Below are 19,093 nucleotides of genomic sequence, written 5' to 3' on the forward strand. Positions count from 1 at the left end.
TGTGTAAATTCATGATACAGTATCCCAGTTTCTTCCAGATCAATTCCAGGTTATAACAACAAAATTTGGAAAAGTAAAGGGGGTAAATACTCTGTTCTGGTATGGCACTCTGTCTATGGATTCAGTTCCATGCCAGAATGAAATGCAGTCACAAATACAACACAAAACTCAAACTGTATCACTTTTCATCACTGACATGCAAAAAACCTCCTATGCTAAAAAATAAAACCTTTATTGTTTTTTCCTTTATTGCTTGAAATGTTTCATAAAATACTGGAGAACTAACTGTAACTTCACATCAGAAGTAAATGTAACTCCCCTTGCATCTGTGCATTGTACAACCCCAATTCCAAAAAAAATGGGACACTGTGTAAACTGTAAATAAAAACAGAATGCAATAATTCACAAATCATGGAAACCCTATATTTCATTGAAAATAGTACAAAGACATTTCAAATGTTGAAATGGAGAAATTTTATTGCTTTTTGAAAAATATATGCTCATTTTGAAATTGGTGTCAGCAACACGTTTCAAAAACACGGGTATGTTTACCACTGTGTTCCATCACCTCTACCTTTACCAACACTCTGTAAATGTTTGGGGAACTGAGGAGGCCAATTGCTGTAGTTTTTTGAAAGAGAAATGTTGTCCCATTCTTGCCTGATATACACTTTCAGTTGCTCAACAGTTCGGGGTCTCCTTTGTTGTATTTTGCGCTTCGTAATGCACCAAATGCTTTAAATTGGAGACAGGTCTGGACTGCAGACAGGCCAGTTTAGCACCCAGACTCTTTTACTACAGACGCATGCAGTTTTAGTATGTGCAGAAAGCAGTTTGGCATTGTCTTACTGAAAGAAGGAAGGCCTTCCCTGAAATAGATTTTTTTTTTCTGGATGGCAGCATATTGCTCTGAAACGTGTATATATCATTCAGCATTAATGATGCCTTCCCAGATGTACAAGCTACCCATGTCATGCACACTAATGCCCCCTCATACCATCACAGATACTGACTTTTGAACTGTGCAATGATAACAAGCTGGATGGTCCCACTCCTCTTTAGCCTAGAGGACGTGGTGTCCATGATTTCCAAAAAGAATTTCTACTTTTGATTCGTCAGACCTCAGGACAGTTTTCCACTTCACCTCAGTCCATCGTAAAAGAGCTCGGGCCCAGAGAAGGGGGTGGTGTTTCTGGATATTGTTTATATGTTTTTAATTTGCATTTGTGGATGCAGTAATGAACTGTTTTCACAGACGATGGTTTTCTGAAGTGTTCCTGAGCCCATACAGTGATTTCCACTACGGACACGTGTCTGCTTTTAATGCAGTGTCTCCTGAGGGCCTGAAGATCCCAGGCATCCAGTGTCAGTTTTCAGCCTTGTCTCTTGCATACAGAGATTCCTCCAGATTCTCTGAATATTTGAATGATCTTATGTACCATAGATGATGTGATTCCCAAATTCTTTGCAGTTTTACATTGAGGAAAATTATTCTTAAATTGTTGCGCTGTTTGCCCAAGCAATCTTTCACAGAGCAGTGAACCCCTCCCTGTCTTTACTTCTGAGAGACTCCGCCTCTCTGGGATGCTCTTTTTTATACCTAATCATGTTACTGACCTGTTGCCAGTTAACCAAATTAGTTTTCTTTTTTTAGAATTACAAAACTTTTTCAGTCTTTTGTTGCCCCGTCCCAACTTTTGGGGGCAGCCATGGCCTGAAGGTTAGAGAAACAGCCTTGGGCCAAAAGGGTCACCAGTTTGATTCCCGGGACCAGCAGGAAAAATGTGTGGGGAGTTGAGTGAATGAACAGCACTTTCCCCTCCCTCTGTATCATGGCTGAAACAAGGCATCTAACCCTCAGCTGCTCCCAGGGTGCTGTAGTATAGCTGCCCACTGCTGTGTGTGCGCGCGCACACGTGTGTACTCATTGCTCACTTGTGTGTGCATGCGTGTGTTCACTGCTTCAGATGGGTTAAATGCAGAGGAGGTATTTTACTGTGCTTGAGTGTACATGTGACAAAGAAAGGCTTCTTCTTTTCTGAAACACGTTGCTGACATCAAATTCAAAAGGAGCGTATATTTTTGACCAAAAAACATTCTCAGTTTCAGCATTTGATATGTTGTCTTTGTACTATTTTCAATGAAATATAGGGTTTTCATAATTTGCAAATCTTCACATTCTGTTTTAATTTCTGTTTTACACAGTCCCAACTGTTTTGGAATTGGGGTTGTATTTGTGCTACACTGAAATGCAATCACTATCCAATCATAGGCCTAAGCCATACTCGGTGGTGTAGTTATAATCAGGGAAGTGGAAAATGGCCTGAAAGATTTATCTTGATCTTTATTTCGAACATGTAAACAAACAATGAATAAATAAACAGAAAACAAGAAAAGCAAAACAGCATTTGCAACGAGAACACGTATAAAGCCACTAAATTAGAAAATAAACCATAAATAATATCTCATCTCATTATCTCTAGCCGCTTTATCCTTCTACAGGGTCGCAGGCAAGCTGGAGCCTATCCCAGCTGACTACGGGCGAAAGGCGGGGTACACCCTGGACAAGTCGCCAGGTCATCACAGGGCTGACACATAGACACAGACAACCATTCACACTCACATTCACACCTACGGTCAATTTAGAGTCACCAGTTAACCTAACCTGCATGTCTTTGGACTGTGGGGGAAACCGGAGCACCCGGAGGAAACCCACACGGACAGAACATGCAAACTCCACACAGAAAGGCCCTCGCCGGCCCCGGGGCTCGAACCCAGGACCTTCTTGCTGTGAGGCGACAGCGCTAACCACTACACCACCGTGCCGCCCCATAAATAATATAGGTAATAATAATATAATATCAAAACAAAAGAAAACAAAACAAAAATGCAAACAAGGACACACTAAGCAGTTTTGAGTTTACATGTCCAAAAAGGAGTGGGCTGAAGTAAAAACTTATTTAATCCCACCGCCTGTTCGTAAGTCAATATAAATTGATTATCTAGCTTTCTTTTATATATATATATATATATATATATATATATATATATATATATATATTACACACTACCGTTCAAAAGTTTGGGGTCACCCAGACAATTTTGTGTTTTCCATGAAAAGTCACACTTTTATTTACCACCATAAGTTGTAAAATGAATAGAAAATATAGTCAAGACAGTTTTCTGGCCATTTTGGGCATTTAATTGACCCCACAAATGTGATGCTCCAGAAACTCAATCTGCTCAAAGGAAGGTCAGTTTTATAGCTTCTCTAAAGAGCTCAACTGTTTTCAGCTGTGCTAACATGATTGTACAAGGGTTTTCTAATCATCCATTAGCCTTCTGAGGCAATGAGCAAACACATTGTACCATTAGAACACTGGAGTGAGAGTTGCTGGAAATGGGCCTCTATACACCTATGGAGATATTGCACCAAAAACCAGACATTTGCAGCTAGAATAGTCATTTACCACATTAGCAATGTATAGAGTGCATTTCTGATTAGTTTAAAGTGATCTTCATTGAAAAGAACAGTGCTTTTCTTTCAAAAATAAGGAAATTTCAAAGTGACCCCAAACTTTTGAACGGTAGTGTATACACACACACATATATATTATATTGCCAAAAGTATTTGCTCACATGCCTTGACTCACATATGAGCTTAAGTGACATCCCATTCCTAATCCATAGGGTTCAATATGACGTCGGTCCACCGTTTGCAGCTAGAACAGCTTCAACTCTTCTGGGAAGGCTGTCCACAAGGTTTAGGAGTGTGTTTATGGGAATTTTTGACCATTCTTCCAGAAGCGCATTTGTGAGGTCACACACTGATGTTGGACGAGAAGGCCTGGCTCTCAGTCTCCGCTCTAATTCATCCCAAAGGTGTTCTATCGGGTTGACGTCAGGACTCTGTGCAGGCCAGTCAAGTTCATCCACACCAGACTCTGTCATCCATGTCTTTATGGACCTTGCTTTGTGCACTGGTGCACAGTCATGTTGGAAGAGGAAGGGGCCAGCTCCAAACTGTAAAAACAGTCTGCATGCCTAGGTACTTGATTTTATACACCTGTGGCCAGGGAAGTGATTGGAACACCTGATTCCGATAATTTGGATGGGTGAGCAAATACTTTTGGCAATATAGTGTATATACACACACGCACACACATACATACATACATACATATACACATACATACACTGTATATTAATTATTACTTCAACTATTCAGATATCAATTATCTCTAGCCGCTTTATCCTGTTCTACAGGGTCGCAGGCAAGCTGGAGCCTATCCCAGCTGACTACGGGCGAAAGGCGGGGTACACCCTGGACAAGTCGCCAGGTCATCACAGGGCCAACACATAGACACAGACAACCATTCACACTCGCATTCACACCTACGGTCAATTTAGAGTTGACGGTCAATCATAGAGTTAATCTAACCTGCATGTCTTTGGACTGTGGGGGAAACCGGAGCGCCCGGAGGAAACCCACGCGGACAACATGCAAACTTCGCACAGAAAGACCCTCGTCGGCCACGGGGCTTGAACCCGGACCTTCTTGCTGCGAGGTGACAGCGTTAACCACTACACTACCATGCCGCCCTATGACTATATCATATAATTAATTATATATGTATATCCATGGGGCGGCACGGTGGTGTAGTGGTTAGCGCTGTCGCCTCACAGCAAGAAGGTCCTGGGTTCGAGCCCCGGGGCCGGCGAGGGCCTTTCTGTGTGGAGTTTGCATGTTCTCCCCGTGTCCGCGTGGGTTTCCTCCGGGTGCTCCGGTTTCCCCCACAGTCCAAAGACATGCCGGTTAGGTTAACTGGTGACTCTAAATTGACTGTAGGTGTGAATGTGAGTGTGAATGGTTGTCTGTGTCTATGTGTCAGCCCTGTGATGACCTGGCGACTTGTCCAGGGTGTACCCCGCCTTTCGCCCGTAGTCAGCTGGGATAGGCTCCAGCTTGCCTGCGACCCTGTAGAAGGATAAAGCGGCTAGAGATAATGAGATGAGATGAGATGTATATCCATATGTCTACACATAAGTTTACTACTAATACCATGTTCACAATGGAGAAAAATAAAAACAAAACAAATAGATGATGACTCAAAAAAGAACAAAATAAAAAATACACAGTAAACAGCCAGTTATGATTAATCTCCTTCATCCTTATACCTTGTGAAAATCAAATTTTTGTACAACCCTGATTCCAAAAAAGTCGGGACAAAATACAAATTGTAAATAAAAACGGAATACAATGATGTGGAAGTTTCAAAATTCCATATTTTATTCAGAATAGAACATAGATGACATATCAAATGTTTAAACTGAGAAAATGTATCATTTAAAGAGAAAAATTAGGTGATTTTAAATTTCATGACAACAACACATCTCAAAAAAGTTGGGACAAGGCCATGTTTACCACTGTGAGACATCCCCTTTTCTCTTTACAACAGTCTGTAAATGTCTGGGGACTGAGGAGACAAGTTGCTCAAGTTTAGGGATAGGAATGTTAACCCATTCTTGTCTAATGTAGGATTCTAGTTGCTCAACTGTCTTAGGTCTTTTTTGTCGCATCTTCCGTTTTATGATGCGCCAAATGTTTTCTATGGGTGAAAGATCTGGACTGCAGGCTGGCCAGTTCAGTACCCGGACCCTTCTTCTACGCAGCCATGATGCTGTAATTGATGCAGTATGTGGTTTGGCATTGTCATGTTGGAAAATGCAAGGTCTTCCCTGAAAGAGACGTCGTCTGGATGGGAGCATATGTTGCTCTAGAACCTGGATATACCTTTCAGCATTGATGGTGTCTTTCCAGATGTGTAAGCTGCCCATGCCACACGCACTAATGCAACCCCATACCATCAGAGATGCAGGCTTCTGAACTGAGTGCTGATCACAACTTGGGTCGTCCTTCTCCTCTTTAGTCCGAATGACACGGCGTCCCTGATTTCCATAAAGAACTTCAAATTTTGATTCGTCTGACCACAGAACAGTTTTCCACTTTGCCACAGTCCATTTTAAATGAGCCTTGGCCCAGAGAAGACGTCTGCACTTCTGGATCATGTTTAGATATGGCTTCTTCTTTGAACTATAGAGTTTTAGCTGGCAACGGCGGATGGCACGGTGAATTGTGTTCACAGATCATGTTCTCTGGAAATATTCCTGAGCCCATTTTGTGATTTCCAATACAGAAGCATGCCTGTATGTGATGCAGTGACGTCTAAGGACCCGAAGATCACCGGCACCCAGTATGATTTTCTGGCCTTGACCCTTACGCACAGAGATTCTTTTAGATTCTCTGAATCTTTTGATGATATTATGCACTGTAGATGATGATATGTTCAGACTCTTTGCAATTTTACACTGTCGAACTCCTTTCTGATATCGCTCCACTATTTGTCGGCGCAGAATTAGGGGGATTGGTGATCCTCTTCCCATCTTTACTTCTGAGAGCCGCAGCCACTCCAAGATGCTCTTTTTATACCCAGTCATGTTAATGACCTATTGCCAATTGACCTAATGAGTTGCAATTTGGTCCTCCAGCTGTTCCTTTTTTGTATCATTAACTTTTCCAGCCTCTTATTGCCCCTGTCCCAACTTTTTTGAGATGTGTTGCTGTCATGAAATTTCAAATGAGCCAATATTTGGCATGAAATTTCAAAATGTCTCACTTTCAACATTTGATATATTGTCTATGTTCTATTGTGAATACAATATCAGTTTTTGAGATTTGTAAATTATTGCATTCCATTTTTATTTACAATTTGTACCTTGTCCCAACTTTTTTGGAATCGGGGTTGTACATCTTTTTAAAACGCTTCATGCCTGAACATCCCTTGAAACATTCACTTTCAGGGAAGTGTTGCTGTCTATATAAAGGAATGCTCATGATAGGGCTATTGTCTCTTCATTTCTGTCAAACTGAACCTTTAATCATCAGGCTTTTCAGAATTACTACTAAGTACTAAGAGCTCATAGCAGAACCTAGGAGTTATCATATTTCGTAGACTTGTATCTTCAGGCAGCAAAAAGGGCATTTTGTTTATGTTCATAATGTGAGTTTTTTGCTTAACTAGGCATGACTTTTCTGATTTTTCTCATTATTCCTCATTATACCACCCTAAGTAAGTAACACAGAGTAATATCTCTATCTACTGGATATTTCACTTAAGTATGTAATTCATGATAAAGACACTACAAGCAAAGAGGTGATTCTTTTACAGCAGAATGTGATCAGCTGAAAATAGAAACTGCGGCAGAGCATATACAAGAATTTCACTGATAATTGTTTAATCCTACTCCTTGCAGTGGCATGGATTGCTTTTAAAGGTGGATCACTTTTGACACAAGTTGAGCGTTTCATTATTAAAAACAGTCCTCTTATTTTTTTTATCGAATATATCAAGCAGTTTCAGAGCAATGGGACTGAGGTTTTGCTTTTCAGTGTGGTGTGTTTTCCCACTGTTATCCAAGTATTAGGCTCTCGGACCAATGGGACCAATGACCGGGGTACAGCAGTTCCTGAAGAGGAATGAAAGAATTAATTATTATTTTTAGTTTCATCATGGAAACTTTTTTTATCTGGCATATTGTTGTTTTTTGTGCTTGGGTGGCTGTCTTATTCTTAATTAATTTGCTACTAAAAATAAGAATCTATCATTACTGTAAAAAGACTCTCCTTCTATGTAGTTTGGAATACTTAAGTTTAGGTCAACGCAGTTTATGTCTGAACTTACAAGTGGTCCATGTCGATATGATTATACAGTTTTCACTGACGTCACGGCATTCCAGGGAACGCCCTCCAGCTGCCATCTTGTGGGGCAAACAAAACGGACCATCGCCATTACCGGCTACGTTATCTCGGATGAATTTATGTAGTTATATAGTCAGTTTTCTAAAATAAAGATCAATGTCGGCAAAATCAAGCAAACAGAAGTATATAGATACATTGGACATCTCACGACAACGGTATGCAGCCAAACTGCCCTTGATTGGGGGAATTGACCCCTACGAAGTGGACAAAGATGCATTTTCAAGTGACTATGCAGGGCTGCCATCCATATCGTACCCTGATATTGTGAACTATTTCGTGAATAGTAAAAGTGCCTACACACTTGACGACCTCAAAGCATACAAATCGCTGGAGTCATACAATTATTTTGTCTGTTGCTGGGTCCGTAAAGTCCACCATATAAAAACAAGTGACAGTCGTGTCCTAATTACAGCTAAGGTATGTAAACATTGGAATTTTAGAGCTCTCAACACTGCATATAAATATATGTGTGTGTATAATATCGAGTTGATTTAAATCGGAATTGATTTAAATCAGAAAGCTGCGCACATTTGGGTGAAGCTGCGCAAATGTGCGCAGCTTTCCGATTCACTGTTTTTTTCTCATCCTTATACTTCCTGTGTTTCATGGACTGTAACGGATTTGCAATTGATTGTTTATTTAAACAACTTACCACTTATAAAATGATCGGAGCAGACTTTGCTGTGTTTGGAAGGCTGATAATCCTTGCGGTTGATTCTCGCAAGCCATAGATTTCTCCTTTGTATGCCGAGTTTGTTTGCTCGCCTTCGTGCTCCTGTACAGCGGGAATTCCATAAAAGCTCCACTTGACGTCATCATCTGTCCTATTACGACAGCCGTGAATACAACAGGTGTGCACCATTGCTAGCTTTAAATAGCCTGCTTGGGTTCTTTTGAAGACTTTGTACTCGCGCGTTACAATGTGTGCTCAGTGACCCGTACGGTAAGCTTGACCCGCAAGATGGCCGCCACTAGGGAATCCCCGACTCTGTGACGTCATGTGAAAACTATCCATTAGGCCAAAAAAAAAAAAGATAGTGTGTTTCAGGTAACATGAAATACTAAAATAGGGTCGGTAGATAGGAAAAAGTTTTTTTTTCTTAAATGTTTTTATTCTGTTCGAAAAAATTAACACAAGTAAACATCTTACAAAATAGTATTTTGGCACAGAATCCTTTATACCACACATCATAATAAAATAAAAGTGTTTTCAATCTTTAAACGAATAAAAAAAAACTTGAAAAATTGTGACTAGTCACTAATTAAAATATACGGAGACATTCAGCATTTTAAATCAATGTATTTTTACTATAGTAAAAATTAGTCTTTTAATTCAAAGTCTTTTTTAACTATAAAAACATATTAAATATCTTACAGAACATTTTGGCACAAAATTTTTTCAATAGTACACATGTCATATATTATATGAGATGTTATCAAAATATTCTGACTGTGACTAAGAAAAATCACTGTTTTAAATCTTTAAACGTGTTAACGCTTTGGCACAACATGAGACACAACTGGTAACATAGAAGTAGAATTATTTTCGCTTTGCCACCTTGCCAAATGATCGCTGGCAAACATGCACAATTCGCATTTCCTTACAGTCCCTACATAATGGTAGTAAAGTTTTGTAATGTTTGGTAAGGTCAGGATCAGTTTCTGCGTCTCCATTTCCACAGTTGCTGCAGATATCTATCCTCCACAATTTGGAACTATAATATGGTATCTCAATTGGAACTGAACAGTTGATGGCAGTATTTATACAGACCACTTTTGCCAGCACATGACCAGGTGGAGTGACTGCAGATCCACATGTATAATCGGACTCGCTCATCATCAATACTAACTGCATTTGCTGACGTCCAGATAATTTGCTTTTACTATATACAACTCGAGGCTTTCGGCATTCTACACATTCCACAGTGGTTCTGGCAGTTTGTGCTGATATAGTGCAGGTTGGTAATTGCTGTTGAACATCAGTGACTGTGGGCTCATGGTTTTGAACATTATCATCAGCATGGGCATTCAATGTGTCAGCTACACTGGAGATATCATGCCCTTGATCAGCAGGTAACTTTCTTTTAGTAGCAGACTGAGTTGATTTGGGGGATTTCTTTAGAATCTTCAGACTAGGTCGGTCCTCTTCGGTGGTGTCTACAAGCTTGATTTCATCATAGCTTTTGAAATGTTGACCATCAGGTTGTAGTACAGGATCTGGCAGCCATGTGAGAAGCTCAGATGGTGTTGTTGGTTCCTCACAGCAGGCTCTGTCCTCACATTTTATAATTTGAAAATTGTAATGTCTGTGACGGCAGTGTCTATCTAGCCAAGACTGGTATGCTTCCACTTTCTTAGTATGGTCTTTTCTTAGCTTAGATACATCAAGGCCTGGAAACAACTCATGGAGGTGGCGTTGGAGATGAGTGATGCATTCCTCAGTGACTGGTTCTTCTACATGGAATGGGTTGTCTTTCAATGTAAGTCTAAGAAACCGATCTTTGACTAGAGATTGAACTGGCGTTACAACATCATTCCATTTCATCTTTATGTCAGGGTTACTTTCTGCCAAGGTTCTAAGAGCGGCCATGCTATTACACTTGCTCAGCTTTTTCTCTGTATCTTCATCACTAGCTTCACACTGTAGTGCACAGTTTTGAAGCCCTAGGTTTAAAATTGACATTACCCGTTCTGCTGGGTTTACCCAACTATGGCCAGGAGCACACCTTGCTAGTATCAGCATGTCTAAGTTCAGTTCCTTGAAGAGGCAGATGGAAGCACACTTTACACAGATTCCAGAGTATTCATTTGATCTGTACCTCCATCCATAAACTTCATGAGAACTTTGACTCCATTACATCAAGAATCTTGGCCAAGGCTGCACTGTGTCGGAAAGGAGATGAGGTTTGAAACACTGAATCACTGACAATGACAGAGACCTGTCCTCGTACAAAAGATTTGTGAGGAGTATCTGGCACTTCACACCATAGGTATAGAGAGCGTGCACGTGACGTCACGAGGTCACATGATATTTGTTTATCTGCCATCTTGGACGGCATGGCCGCGCATAGAACTTAGACGAACCCGTTCTAATTATCAAGTGTGTGGGAGTAGATCTTTTGAGAATGGTTATATCTTGTTCAGCATTTGGTTGCACCAATAGACAGGGCCAAAAGGAGGGCCTGTCATTTTATAGATTCCCCACAGACGAGGAGAGACGCTGTTTTTAGTCACTGCACACTTTATTGGACCATTGGGGTCTTTTCAAAATATTAGTTAGAACTTGCTGTATAATTGTAGTATACTGCACCACCTATCACCAAGTTGTGATCAAAAAACTATAACTGGTTTTCACATGGACGTGTAATATTAATGTTCTTAATAAAATATGTATACAAATGCATAACTTGTTTATAAAAGTTCTTCCTATCAGATTGTGTAAAGTACTGAAAAAGAATATGTATGTTATTTTAGGTACATAGAGGTGCAAGAAAATATTTTTTAAATTTGTTTGAATATAGAAGCTGGACATATCTGTGACCCCTATATCAAATCAAATCAAATCAAGTTTATTTGTATAGCGCTTTTAACAATAAACATTGTCGCAAAGCAGCTTTACAGAATTTGAACGACTTAAAACATGAGCTAATTTTATCCCTAATCTATCCCCAATGAGCAAGCCTGTGGCGACGGTGGCAAGGAAAAACTCCCTCAGACGCCATGAGGAAGAAACCTCGAGAGGAACCAGACTCAAAAGGGAACCCATCCTCATTTGGGCAACAACAGACAGCCTGACTATAATATTAACAGTTTTAACAGGTATAACCCTCAACTGTCCTCATGGGGCCGTCCTTCACAGGAGCGGTGCGATAAAACTCCGACCAGACACAGGGCACCAGGATGGATCAAGCAGGTCCGAGGGGCAGAAGAGGCCAGCATCTCAATCCCAGGATCAACATGTAACTCAGAGGGACAGATTGGGGGGGGGAGAGAGAAAGAAAACACGTTGTTAGGTATGCCCTAAAAATGACAAGTATTAAAACCTATACATTTATACCCCTATACATTTATATCTGATATTGAATAATAATTCTGCACAGATAAAGATAGCGGTGATTTGTGATTTTTTTTTTTCAGACAAAAACATACATATTTACAATCCTGTCATTATCTGGAACTGACTTTAGATTTCGAACATTCTTACGATAAAACATTCTGCATAGTCTCTTTATGATAAACGTCTTAATGCCACTTACCCATGAGGTTATCAAGTAGACATTCTTCTTCGGAACCTTCCAGAGGTATAGTTGGGATACCCATCCCGCAACAAAATATTTATAAGCTTCCAGGCTCTTGTAAGCTTTGAGGGCTTTGCCAGTGTAACATGATTCATGATTAACAAGAAAATTGTAAATGTCGTGGTAGGCCAGATCGGGCAAATCGCCGGCACCGCAGCAACAAGGATTGCGGCAAGTTGTACGGATCTGCAATCCCCAACCTGGAACACTTTTCCACGTAACGCTGCCTCATGTCACCTTCAAGATGCTGAACAAACTTAGACAAGTTATCGCGCGATGTAGATGGGGTATTTTCCGAATTTTCTTGGGGATTACTCCCTGGATCGATTACGCTCGCACAAGGTAAACAATCCTGAAGCCGTCCAATATGGCGGAGTAAACACGGACGGGTCACATGACTGCACATCCTTTATACTGATGGTGTCAAACTGCTATTTGTCACGTCATGGTCGAGTGCTCCTAGGGTTGTGTTGACGGGGCAATAGTCATTTTTTCATGAACCCCTGTTGAAACAAATACACCTGGAGAGCCATACGGTACTTTTGCCTTATCATCGGAGCATATCAAAGCACCACCATGTTTTTTCAAATCAATTGCTTTGTGTTTTAGATATAGAAACTGTGCAGCACAATAGTGGTCATCCTCATGTTGAGCTTGGAGCTGTCTTCTCTGCACTTTATACTGTACTTGAATGCGTGAGGTAAAATTTAGAGCAGAATGGAGGTAAGGATTTCTCTGTGTGAATTGCAGCCGAACTAAACTTTTAGACGGAATGGGTGTATTGTCAGGACAAAGTTTCTTTGCCTCATTAATCATATCTTTCAGAGAAATCCATTGAGATAAGTGAGCAACATTGTGGCGCCTTTCATCTTCTGCAGAAACTTTGTCTACAACCTCACTGAGTTTATCGAAGATGATGTCAAAAGCACCGGTAGGCCTACCTGGATTTAGTTTTCGAAGGTCCCTTTCTCCAAGGAAAATCAGTTTCAATCTCTGATGGGTTTCAGGGTGAACTGTGACGGATTCATCTAATGCTAGCTCTTTATATATAAGATCTGCCACTCCCAGCTGAACACAAGCTAGATACTTTAGCTTGTCTTTGAACAACCTTCTTTGCTGTCGGGTGTGAAACTCAGGTAACTTGTGTTTTACTTTTTCATCTAATCGAACAGCATGTGTCTGAGCTTCAGCTGGACTTCTCCTCAGTCCTACAAACAACTAATGTTGTTATATAGGCTCCACCTGGACAATGCTTTAACAGGTCAACTGGAACAGAGAGTTGAAGTTCTTCAATAAATCTGCAGCGCTGCATGTTATTCTCAAAAGGCTTCTGTAGATGTAGGTCTTCATCAAAGAAAACAGGTTCACCAATCTTTGAAGCTGACACTGCACAATCAAGTATGTGGAATTTTTCACGAATACCTAATGAACCTTTACATCGGTGCTCAACAATCGAATCATTGCCAACTGTTCTTGCAGGCCGGCTATTACTCTGGTAACTCTTTGAGATGTCATTCTTCTTATCTAGGTATTGGCTGTATGCATGCAGACAAATCAGCTAGTGATTTGATATCATGACAGAGTGTTTTAAAGTCATCTGAGAGGGACATGATGGGTTTCACAGTCAGCGAATACAAAGCTTGTGCATGACTCTCGAGAGGGACTGCTGATAGTCGATTACATTTCTGTTTTTTTCTCTTGTAGTCATCATAGCCGACATACTGATCAAATGCGGTTGGCACCATGAGAACATCTTGCTGTTTCCTGGAGGCTTCATTTATAGTCATATGATGACTGGTTACAAACCACGAAGCATTGCACACGACCTGAAAAACACAAGAAAGTGATGCAATTTAACTTAAAAAAACATGTTGTTTTTCCATGGAGGGGAGGGGGTGGTATTGTTCATCAAGTGTAATAAATACTAAAAGCAAAAGGTGTAAATTGTGTCTATATACATCAATTGTACTATATATATACACATTATATTATAACATATATTTAATATTATTATATTTAATATATATTTATATATATTATATGCAACGGCGGCATGGTGGTGTAGTGGTTAGCGCTGTCGCCTCACAGCAAGAAGGTCCGGGTTTGAGCCCCGTGGCCGGCAAGGGCCTTTCTGTGCGGAGTTTGCATGTTGTCCGCGTGGGTTTCCTCCGGGTGCTCTGGTTTCCCCCACAGTCCAAAGACATGCAGGTTAGGTTAACTGGTGACTCTAAATTGACCGTAGGTGTGAATGTGAATGGTTGTCTGTGTCTATGTGTCAGCCCTGTGATGACCTGGCGACTTGTCCAGGGTGTACCCCGCCTTTTGCCCGTAGTCAGCTGGGATAGTCTCCAGCTTGCCTGCGACCCTGTAGAACAGGATAAAGCGGCTAGAGATAATGAGATGAGATATTATATGCATACATATATTATATTCATACATATATTTATACATACAAACATCTCATCTCATTATCTCTAGCCGCTTTATCCTGTTCTACAGGGTCGCAGGCAAGCTGGAGACTATCCCACAGACAACCATTCACACTCACACCTACGGTCAATTTAGAGTCACCAGTTAACCTAACCTGCATGTCTTTGGACTGTGGGGGGGGGGGGGGGGGAACCGGAGCACCCGGCGCACCCGGAGGAAACCCACGCGGACAACATGCAAACTCCGCACAGAAAGGCCCTCGCCGGCCACGGGGCTCGAACCCAGGACCTTCTTGCTGTGAGGCAACAGCGCTAACCACTACACCACCGTGCCGCCCCATACATACAAACATTATATATATATATATATATATATATTTGAGTGTGTGTTTGTGTGCATGTTTGTGTGTTAGATTATATCTAACATACAAAAAATATTATCCTATTATTAAAATTAACGAGTTTCATACATAAAAAGACAGTCATGAAAAATTAGCTTATTTGCTGCACTATGGCCCCAACTAAAGAATGTATTAAACAATAGTGTTTTGTCTGACAGCAGCCAGATGTATTCAACCAATTATAAAACATCATATTGAAGTAAAATGAAACATAAATTGCAAAAGAGGAGTTTAACATTTGGTCTTTGGTTAAACTAAAGGTTTAGTGGGGGGGTCGGCTTCCTTTGCTATTTTTTGTGAAGTGCAAGTTTGTACACTATATAAATATTTTAACACTTCAGTATCAATAACCCCATGACTTCAAACAGTCTTAATTGTTAACAAAAGCTAAGACAGATGTACCTCATAAAAATCTATAATGTTACAGGCCGCTAGCTCCATGACAAGGCCCATTGAACCCCCCTTGTTGTTAACATTCCAGATTAAATGAATGTGCACATTTCTAGATAGTAATGGGTATGGGGTGTATTTTATCAAATGCATCACATCAAAGATGTATATCTAAATGACTTTAACGTTGACTATTAAATTACTATTTATTTACATTTTAAAAAGCACTTCAAACGTGCAGACCTTTTTTTACCTGTACAACATAGGAGCCATCTGTGTCTTTGGGTAATCTTGGGCGTCTTTTCTCATTGAATTCAGATACAATGTCATTAAATAACTCACCTTTCCTAGTGTAGAGAGTACCATTGGACAACCTATCAAAATATAAGTGACACATTCTTAATACAAGTCCATATCTATCTATCTATCTATCTATCTATATATATATATATATATATATATATACACACACACACAACCCCGATTCCAAAAAAGTTGGGACAAAGTACAAATTGTAAATAAAAATGGAATGCAATGATGTGGAAGTTTCAAAATTCCATATTTTATTCAGAATAGAACATAGATGACACATCAAATGTTTAAACTGAGAAAATGCATAATTTAAAAAGATAAATTAGGTGATGGGGCGGCACGGTGGTGTAGTGGTTAGCGCTGTCACCTCACAGCAAGCAGGTCCTGGGTTCAAGCCCCGGGGCCGGTGAGGGCCTTTCTGTGCGGAGTTTGCATGTTGTCCGCGTGGGTTTCCTCCGGGTGCTCCGGTTTCCCCCACAGTCCAAACACATGCAGGTTAGGTTAACTGGTGACTCTAAATTGACCGTAGGTGTGAGTGTGAATGGTTGTCTGTGTCTATGTGTCAGCCCTGTGATGACCTGACGACTTGTCCAGGGTTTACCCCGCCTTTCGCCCGTAGTCAGCTGGGATAGGCTCCAGCTTGCCTGTGACCCTGTAGAAGGATAAAGTGGCTAGAGATAATGAGATGAGAAATTAGGTGATTTTAAATTTCATGACAACAACACATCTCAAAAAAGTTGGGACAAGGCCATGTTTCCCACTGTGAGACATCCCCTTTTCTCTTTACAACAGTCTGTAAACGTCTGGGGACTGAGGAGACAAGTTGCTCAAGTTTAGGGATAGGAATGTTAACCCATTCTTGTCTAATGTAGGATTCTAGCTGCTCAACTGTCTTAGGTCTTTTTTGTCGTATCTTCCGTTTTATGATGCACCAAATGTTTTCTATGGGTGAAAGATCTGGACTGCAGGCTGGCCAGTTCAGTACCTGGACCCTTCTTCTACGCAGCCATGATGCTGTAATTGATGCAGTATGTGGTTTGGCATTGTCATGTTGGAAAATGCAAGGTCTTCCCTGAAAGAGACGTCGTCTGGATGGGAGCATATGTTGCTCTAGAACCTGGATATACCTTTCAGCATTGATGGTGTTTTTCCATATGTGTAAGCTGCCCATGCCACACGCACTAATGCAACCCCATACCATCAGAGATGCAGGCTTCTGAACTGAGCGCTGATAACAACTCCGGTCGTCCTTCTCCTCTTTAGTCCGAATGACACGGCGTCCCTGATTTCCATAAAGAACTTCAAATTTTGATTCGTCTGACCACAGAACAGTTTTCCACTTTGCCACAGTCCATTTTAAATGAGCCTTGGCCCAGAGAAGACGTCTGCGCTTCTGGATCATGTTTAGATACGGCTTCTTCTTTGAACTATAGAGTTTTAGCTGGCAACGGCGGATGGCACGGTGAATTGTATTCACAGATAATGTTCTCTGGAAATATTCCTGAGCCCATTTTGTGATTTCCAATACAGAAGCATGCCTGTATGTGATGCAGTGCCGTCTAAGGGCCCAAAGATCACCGGCACCCAGTATGGTTTTCCGGCCTTGACCCTTACGCACAGAGATTCTTCCAGATTCTCTGAATCTTTTGAAGATATTATGCACAGTAGATGATATGTTCAAACTCTTTGCAATTTTACACTGTCGAACTCCTTTCTGATATTGCTCCACTATTTGTCGGTGCAGAATTAGGGGGATTGGTGATCCTCTTCCCATCTTTACTTCTGAGAGCCGCTGCCACTCCAAGATGTTCTTTTTATACCCAGTCATGTTAATGACCTATTGCCAATTGACCTAATGAGTTGCAATTTGGTCCTCCAGCTGTTCCTTTTTTGTACCTTTAACTTTTCCAGCCTCTGATTGCCCCTGTCCCAACTTTTTTGAGATGTGTTGCTGTCATGAAATTTCAAATGAGCCAATATTTGGCATGAAATTTCAAAATGTCTCACTTTTGACATTTGATATGTTCTCTATGTTCTATTATGAATACAATATCAGTTTTTGAGATTTGTAAATTATTGCATTCCGTTTTTATTTACAATTTGTACTTTGTCCCAACTTTTTTGGAATTGGGGTTATATATATACACATACATATACATATATATATATATATATATATATATATATATATATGTGTGTGTGTGTATGTATATATATATATATATATATATACACACACACACACACACATGCACACACACATGCACACTAAAAACCGTTGAAACACATGAAAATAATGACATTGAAATAAAAAAAAAATCTAAAACTTCTACATATTTCACACAGACACACACACATTTATATATGTATATATTAATTAGAATTAATAAAATGTTCTCCATCTGACAAAAATATTAAAGGCCGTAATATAATGAAACTTTAATACTGGTAAAATTTCAGAATTTATAGAATAAGTGTACTAAATAGACGGTGTGTGGGTCTACCTACCTTTGAAGCTTTTTCTGAAATTCTTTCGTTTTTCCCTTTTCTGAACGTGCTGCCTGCATCATAACATCGAATCCGTTTTCTCGTGTCTCTACACACTCAGGGGTTGACACTGATTCAAGTTCTATACACCGAAACCGTATCGATCGGATATCAGGAAAAACACTTAATATATCAAATACTGTCATATCAAGATCATCGATATCGTAAAAATCACGATCGGGTGTGCTGGATTCACATTGACACTGTGCTGAAGCCTTCACTCGGACGTTAGATGTAATGTCAATTGGTCTGTGGAAAGCATTAAATAATTGAATAAAAGTTTTTGATAAATCGATCGATGCTAGTTTTCTCAGACCTGATGATGGGTATGAACATCTGCCAACGGTAATACACAAAACACGTTGACAAGTTTGTGAACTGCCACTGTCAGTGGCCGCCGTGATGTTAGTTTATCAGACGACTCATGCGATCGACGTGAATATCGCGAGAGTTCGAGTTATGATGTTCTGCGTGAGATGGCTGTGCCCATGTTTATGCGGGGGGGGGGGGGGGGGGGGGGGGGGGGGCGATAGAAGTGGCGAAACATTTTACTTTTTATCGTTTCTTTCACAACTTGAATGCGTCGAAACAAAGAATTATGACAAACTAACATCGCTTACACTAAAATATCGAGGGAAATTTGTAATAAAAACTTTACGGTCTGCAATTTCAACACAGAAATTCTTGATCGGTCGGGTTACCGGAAACACACTATTTTTTTTATTTGGCTTTATACTGTATCAGGGTGCTAGCTTTTTTCTCCAATCATGTTGAGTGACGTTTTCAAAAAAAATCAAGGTACAGTATGCAATGTGTTTCTAGATTCAGTGCTGTAGTGAGGTGACGTGCATACACTATTGCATCTCAAATAATTAGAATATCATGATAAAAGTTCAT

Source organism: Neoarius graeffei, chromosome 22 (assembly GCF_027579695.1).
Source record: "Neoarius graeffei isolate fNeoGra1 chromosome 22, fNeoGra1.pri, whole genome shotgun sequence".
NCBI lineage: Eukaryota > Metazoa > Chordata > Actinopteri > Siluriformes > Ariidae > Neoarius > Neoarius graeffei.